Genomic DNA, 5680 nt, shown 5'->3' on the forward strand with positions numbered 1-5680 from the left:
TCATCGCATCCACGACTAGTTGTGTAACCAACCCTATCTTTCATCAACCCATGGCCAACGCTAATAGGCATAGATGTGGGCAACGAGCTTAAGTGGGGGAACGCCTAATCGTCTTCAGGGCCACTTTCTTGCAAGCATCAACATAAATTAGCAGCTTGATGAGCGTTGGGTGGTGTGAACCACCACACCTGGCAGCCATTCTCCAGTTCTATTTCCTCCTCCATGGGCGGGTGGGCGGGTGGTCTGAATGCATCCTCATTCTTCATCTGCCTGTGACCTACCTTGACAGGCAGGCATCAGACAAGACCAAACAGTGGTGGCAGTCCCCATCTCTCCCCACGTGTTCTCATCCCTCCTCGAGTCTCCCCACATTTCCCTTCCTTTTTCCTTTCGCCCAACGCTTTATTCTTCAATCTGAGACTATCAAGAGGCTGGGTTTCAACTTTGGTAGAAGGAAAGATATCTACATAGGAAGCAAAGAAAGATGCTGACGTGGGGAGACGCATCAAAGAGAAGCCGGTAGTGAGCTCAAGTGGGGGAGCGCGCAACGGCGCGAGTGGTGGTGGGTTGCAACAAGCATCTCCATCGGTCCCCACCTATGTTTTCTCTTTCCACTTCACTCCCTTTTCTACCACATGGACATCCCTCTTAAGTCTTCTTTGCTTTGTCTAGTCTAATAAAGGCTTTCATTTCACAACTGCAGCCCTTGCATTCTGTGCCTGCAGTAGCCTTTCTTTCACAGCTCCTTGACCAAAGCTTTAAATACGAATGAAGCATGGATCTCCCACTTCTCCTCTCCATCGCCACCTTCATCCGTTGTGCCCCCCTCGAAGCTCTGCTTTCATCAGATCTGTATTGGCTTCATTTCGAAATCGCTGCCTGCGCGATTCCAGCGTAGATTTTACTCAATTCCGAGTTCACTCGGTAAGTACAGTCTTTGCTATTGTGAATCCTCGGTTCGTTTTGCGCTGATTGTGGTCGTCTCTACCAAAACGTAAGAATCTTCCGTGAACCAATAATATTCAGTTAGGGGCTTTTAGAAGGAAAACGCGCATAGGCCTTTGAAGCCGAATACAGGTTTTCCAAAATAGAAGGCAGACAAACGAGATTGCAAGGTGAGCCTAGCACACGTTGAATCATTTAGGAGAGGAGGAGACCCGAGGATCTATCTGGATAGACCCTCAGAGGGGCAACGAAGGGCAGGCGGGAAGTACTAGGCTGAAGACCCTAGAAGATTGAAGCTCAGCACCTCTATAGAGGGGAGAACGATGTCGTCCCACAACTCTCCCATTCAAGTCTCTAGTACCTTCTCATTGCAGGAATGGGCGGGTATCATGAAACCCTCGTTAAACGTTTGTCCAAGACAACTTTTTTTATGTGCCTTTGAAATTGACAATGCGTAAGCAATATACTTTGCCAAAGGATAATGAGAAATGTATAATTGCGCTCAATAATCATCCTATGAGTGTTAAAATCTAGTGTCCAGACTTCGAACGTCTTGGTTGGATTGCTTAGGCTGGCTTGCGCTTATTAAAGCTTACCGAGTTTTCTTTATGATAGGCATGCAGTGAGCATTTGCATTTTTCTTGGTCTTGGCGGTTATAAGGATTTATGATTAGCTTGGTATGCATGGTGTTTAGATAATATATAACATTTTGCTTGTGCTTTTGAAGGTATCTTCAGGAAATTGATTGTACCAGGTGATTTTGCGCAAGAAGTTTTGATGAGAAGCAGCGCGGTTGTTTGTCCTCTTCTCAGATTTTCACCCCGAGCTCAATCAATGGAATCGCTCCCTGTAGAAGTGATCGGCAATATAATTTCTCATGTGGCTTCTGCTCGGGATGTTGTCATTGCTTCTGCAACTTGCAAGAAATGGCAAGAGGCTGCAAAACATCACTTGCATAAGCTGATTTTTGATTGTTCAGACTGGCCGGCATACAGGGACCTTACTGTGAGTCAGTGTGAGGTTATCATCACAGAAATGGTAATGCATACAAAACATCTACATGAGTTGTCAATCTGCATGGCTTCTGCCAATGAATTCTCTGCAGCTCTAGTAATTGCATGGCTCATACACACAAGAGACACACTTAGATCCCTAACATTCATGAACCATACCAAGCCTAAGCTGAACATTCTGGAGAAATGTGGTGGACAGAAGCTGGAGACGTTGGTTTGGGGTTTTGCATATATACCTACAGTTGATCCAACCATTCATAAGTTCCCTCGTCTTGTCTCTCTTACTCTTAACAACCGGGCTGGGGTATCTGCTTTAGTTCTTAATTTGCTTCTTTCTGTTTGTCCAAAGCTTGAGATTTTGTCTTTGGTCAACATTGACATTACGTTCTCTGATGCTTCATCGACAATTGAGCTCACCAGTGCTTCTTTGAAGACCTTGAAGATTGAAGGACTCAGTGTTGATAGTATTTTATTGGAAGCCGATAGGCTGGAAAGCCTCATATTAAGAGACTCCACCTTTGAGCAATTTGAGCTTGTGAGCAAAGGGAGTTTGCGTTGTTTAAGGATTGAGGATGTTAGCATCATACAACTTGAGATAGGAGAATCGACTGATCTCTTAGAAGAAGTAAATGTAAGTGATTTCACAATCATGTGGCCTAGATTCTATCAAATGATCTCAAGGGCCAGTAAACTCAGAAGGCTGCGCTTGTGGGGTCTACCTTCCGATGCGGAAGAGGAGATGATGGATTTGGAAACGATTGCTCTCTCGTTTCCTAGCTTGAGTTGGCTGGCCCTGAATTATGATTCAGGGAATGGGCTTTATCAGCATGCATTGCGAGGCTCCTCACTCTTGGAGAAGGTGGTGGTACTGCAGCTTGGGGCTTCCAAAATCCATGATTTATTCGCACAGTGGATTGCTGGGTTTTTGGAACGATGCCCAAATCTAAAACAGCTAGCAATTTATGGTGCCGTTTCTGAGGCCAAATTGCGTGAGGATTATCAGTCAATTGGTAGATTCACTTCCCTAATGGTTAATCTCATGCGTAACTACCCACAGGTTGATGTGAAATTTGAGTTTTCTTGACTTCCTGACAATAAATTCAATGTATGGTTTTTATTAGTCTGTGTACAGAAGCTAGGAAGCATGGCTCCTGATTGAGACTCACGGTTCCCCTTGCCTAATGGGTTGTTTTTTCTGCAGCAAAGGCTATGCTTGTTAGGGTTATATTTCTAAATGTTTTTCAAAATTTAGGGGAAAAAGTGGGTGTTCTAGCTCTGGGAGGACGATTGCATTAATGGTTGCCTTGTCTGGGGTATTAGCATGTTATCACTGTATTTTGCACTGTAATGACTCTTAAGACAGCAGACGGGCATTCTCTACATAACTCGCAACTAAGCCGAGGCACATTTTCATGTAAGTTTGCCCAAGCTGGTGTGATATACAGCCTCAGATACCTTTTTCTCGCTTGTCCTTTGTGTGGGAAATACTAAAGTCTAGGATGCATATTCTTGCTGGTACAAGTAGTCATGGCTTGAGTAAAGAGAATGCAGACTAGTTTTTGATGAGCACATTCCTTAAACATGATTGAATCTGCCCTGTTTACAAAGTTGTGATCGAATGCTACATTACCTGAATAAAGTATGGAATCCCTAGTGGGTGCATCTGTTAGAGCATATTGTAATGGGCAAGGGGCCTGGATTACTCCCTCACTAACTGTGCCTGTCCTAATTACTGAGTGAGGAATGCTGACTGGAGAGAGAGAGGGAGAGAGAGAGAGAGAGCTCGTGGACATCATCCTTTCTGTTGGGGTCTGGCAATTACTAGTTATCTCCCTCTGTACAACTGTTCGTTTTCGTCTTTCAAGATGGCATGTCTGGTCCCTTATCCTAAGGCCAAGAGACTGTCCATGGCTGAGGCTATGACTGAAGCTATGCTGTAGAGGCTATGGGAGAACTGTTCCCATGGGTTCTTGTAGAGGCTGTGGGGCCTGCTGCAACTGCTACTGATAGAGCTGCGTGGGCTCCTAAGACAGCTGCGGGACTCTGCTGCATGGACTGGAGCTGCTGGAGATGCTGCATCTACTGCTACTGGGCTGTTTGCTGTTGCTGCTGGGACTTCTGCTGCTCTGGGAGATAGTGCATTGAAGGGGGAATCGTCCCTTTATATCGGAATAGGGCTGGAGGAGGGCCAACCCAGTCTGTGGTCTGCAGGATGCACGGAGTCCCAACCCTGCCATGTGTAACCCGACTGCTGCTAATGGGGTTCTGACAAGTCGCAACCTGCCACATGGCAGTCAGGTACCTGGCTGTACCTCCTGTGCATCCATGTGGCAGCCTTCATGCAGAAGTGGTCGACTGCTCCAATTTCTAGCGTTTTAGGTTAAGGATTTACTGCAACTACAAGCCAATGAATGTGAGTGAGATTATGGAAGAGAGTGATGTAACGAGATTGCCAGTGAATGGAAGCCAATGAATGAGAGTAAGATTATGAAATAGAGTGATGTAACGAGATGCCCAAAACTGTATACCTGCAGGTACAAGAGGAGACTTAGTGGAATTGGCAGATAATGAAACCAGGTACAACACTAATATGACTTTCTTTAATAGAAACTTAAATGTGACTCACTTACCAAAATCATTTAGTAAGTTACTAGCTGACGTTCTCAGCCAGAACTTCATTAGCTCTTAGTACTGTGATCAGCATCACTAATTCTAGTCAGATCTTGAACCTTATACCCGTTATTAATGTCAAAGGCCCATTGGTAACTCTTACTAGAGTCACCTCTTTGCCACACCGAACTGGTCCTCACTCAGGAGTGCACTTCTTCCCTTGCTTATACAATAGGAAAGTGTATCCGTAATAATGTCTAGCTAGACGTAATGTTATTTACTTAACCCTTTGTTTTGTAAGAATTACAGGTATTACTTCCGCCAAATCCAGGCAGAGGACGGAAGAATTTATACTTCTGGTAATTAATATTCCCAATCCTGTGCATAATCCAAAGCACTGGATGAACTGAGTTTAAGAAGTTTCCTTCTCAATTCAGCTGTCACTTGAGTGAGTACTGACTCCCCAAGATGCGCAGACTTCCCAGCTTCTGGGCTATACAGCTGCTGCTAACATTTGCCACAGCTAAATCTGTCGATAATTGCTTTGCCTTCATTGAGACTGTCAATGCACTTCACTGCTTCATTGAAGTTGGGAATTCCTTTAACATTACTATTGCATCTTGTTGTAGATCTATGTCTGATAATTCAGCATGTTGAACATGCTACATAGAGTTTGTTGGTTGTATTGAACTCGGTGTTTCATTGCATCCCGTTTAGCATTGATTGGTACAAGATCCATTAAAAGCATGCATTTCTTTAATTTTTGACTGTTTTAAAATTTTAGAGAAAACTAAAATGCATTCAATACAAAACAAAATTTACTAATGTTTTAAATTTTCCTACCAAAGTACTTTGGTAGTTTGAAAAAGACAGCCATAATTGTCATGAATTTTTTATAATTTACTTTGGTTATTGAAAAGACATTCCATGCAAATTAGTTGTGCCACAAAATCTACACGATTAATCTAATGTTATGAGATTCTTACAATGTACTTTGCGAAAAACGTAAAAAACAAGGAATAACATAGAATACTTGAAGGCAAGGACTAAAGGACTAAAGAAACTTTATCATAGTTCCAAAAAAAGGTGAAACCACATTTTATGTTATTTG

General features: G+C 43.4%; 1 pseudogene across 2 annotated transcripts; it reads left to right on the forward strand.

The window, feature by feature from the left end:
• Positions 1–570: 570 nt before the first annotated feature.
• LOC147886398 (F-box/LRR-repeat protein At1g67190 pseudogene) lies at positions 571–3130 on the forward strand (annotated as a pseudogene). Of its 2 annotated transcripts, none has more exons than XR_015543361.1 (2): positions 571–928; positions 1684–3130. The product of XR_015543361.1 is annotated as an F-box/LRR-repeat protein At1g67190 pseudogene, transcript variant X1 (transcript). The 2 variants fall into 2 exon arrangements; XR_015543362.1 differs by having other exon boundaries at positions 571–924; positions 1674–3130.
• The last annotated feature ends 2550 nt before the right edge of the window (positions 3131–5680 follow it).

This window comes from Dipteris shenzhenensis, chromosome 24 (assembly GCF_047967505.1).
Source record: "Dipteris shenzhenensis isolate YYH24624 ecotype China chromosome 24, Dip_SZ_1.0, whole genome shotgun sequence".
NCBI classification, from domain to species: domain Eukaryota; kingdom Viridiplantae; phylum Streptophyta; class Polypodiopsida; order Gleicheniales; family Dipteridaceae; genus Dipteris; species Dipteris shenzhenensis.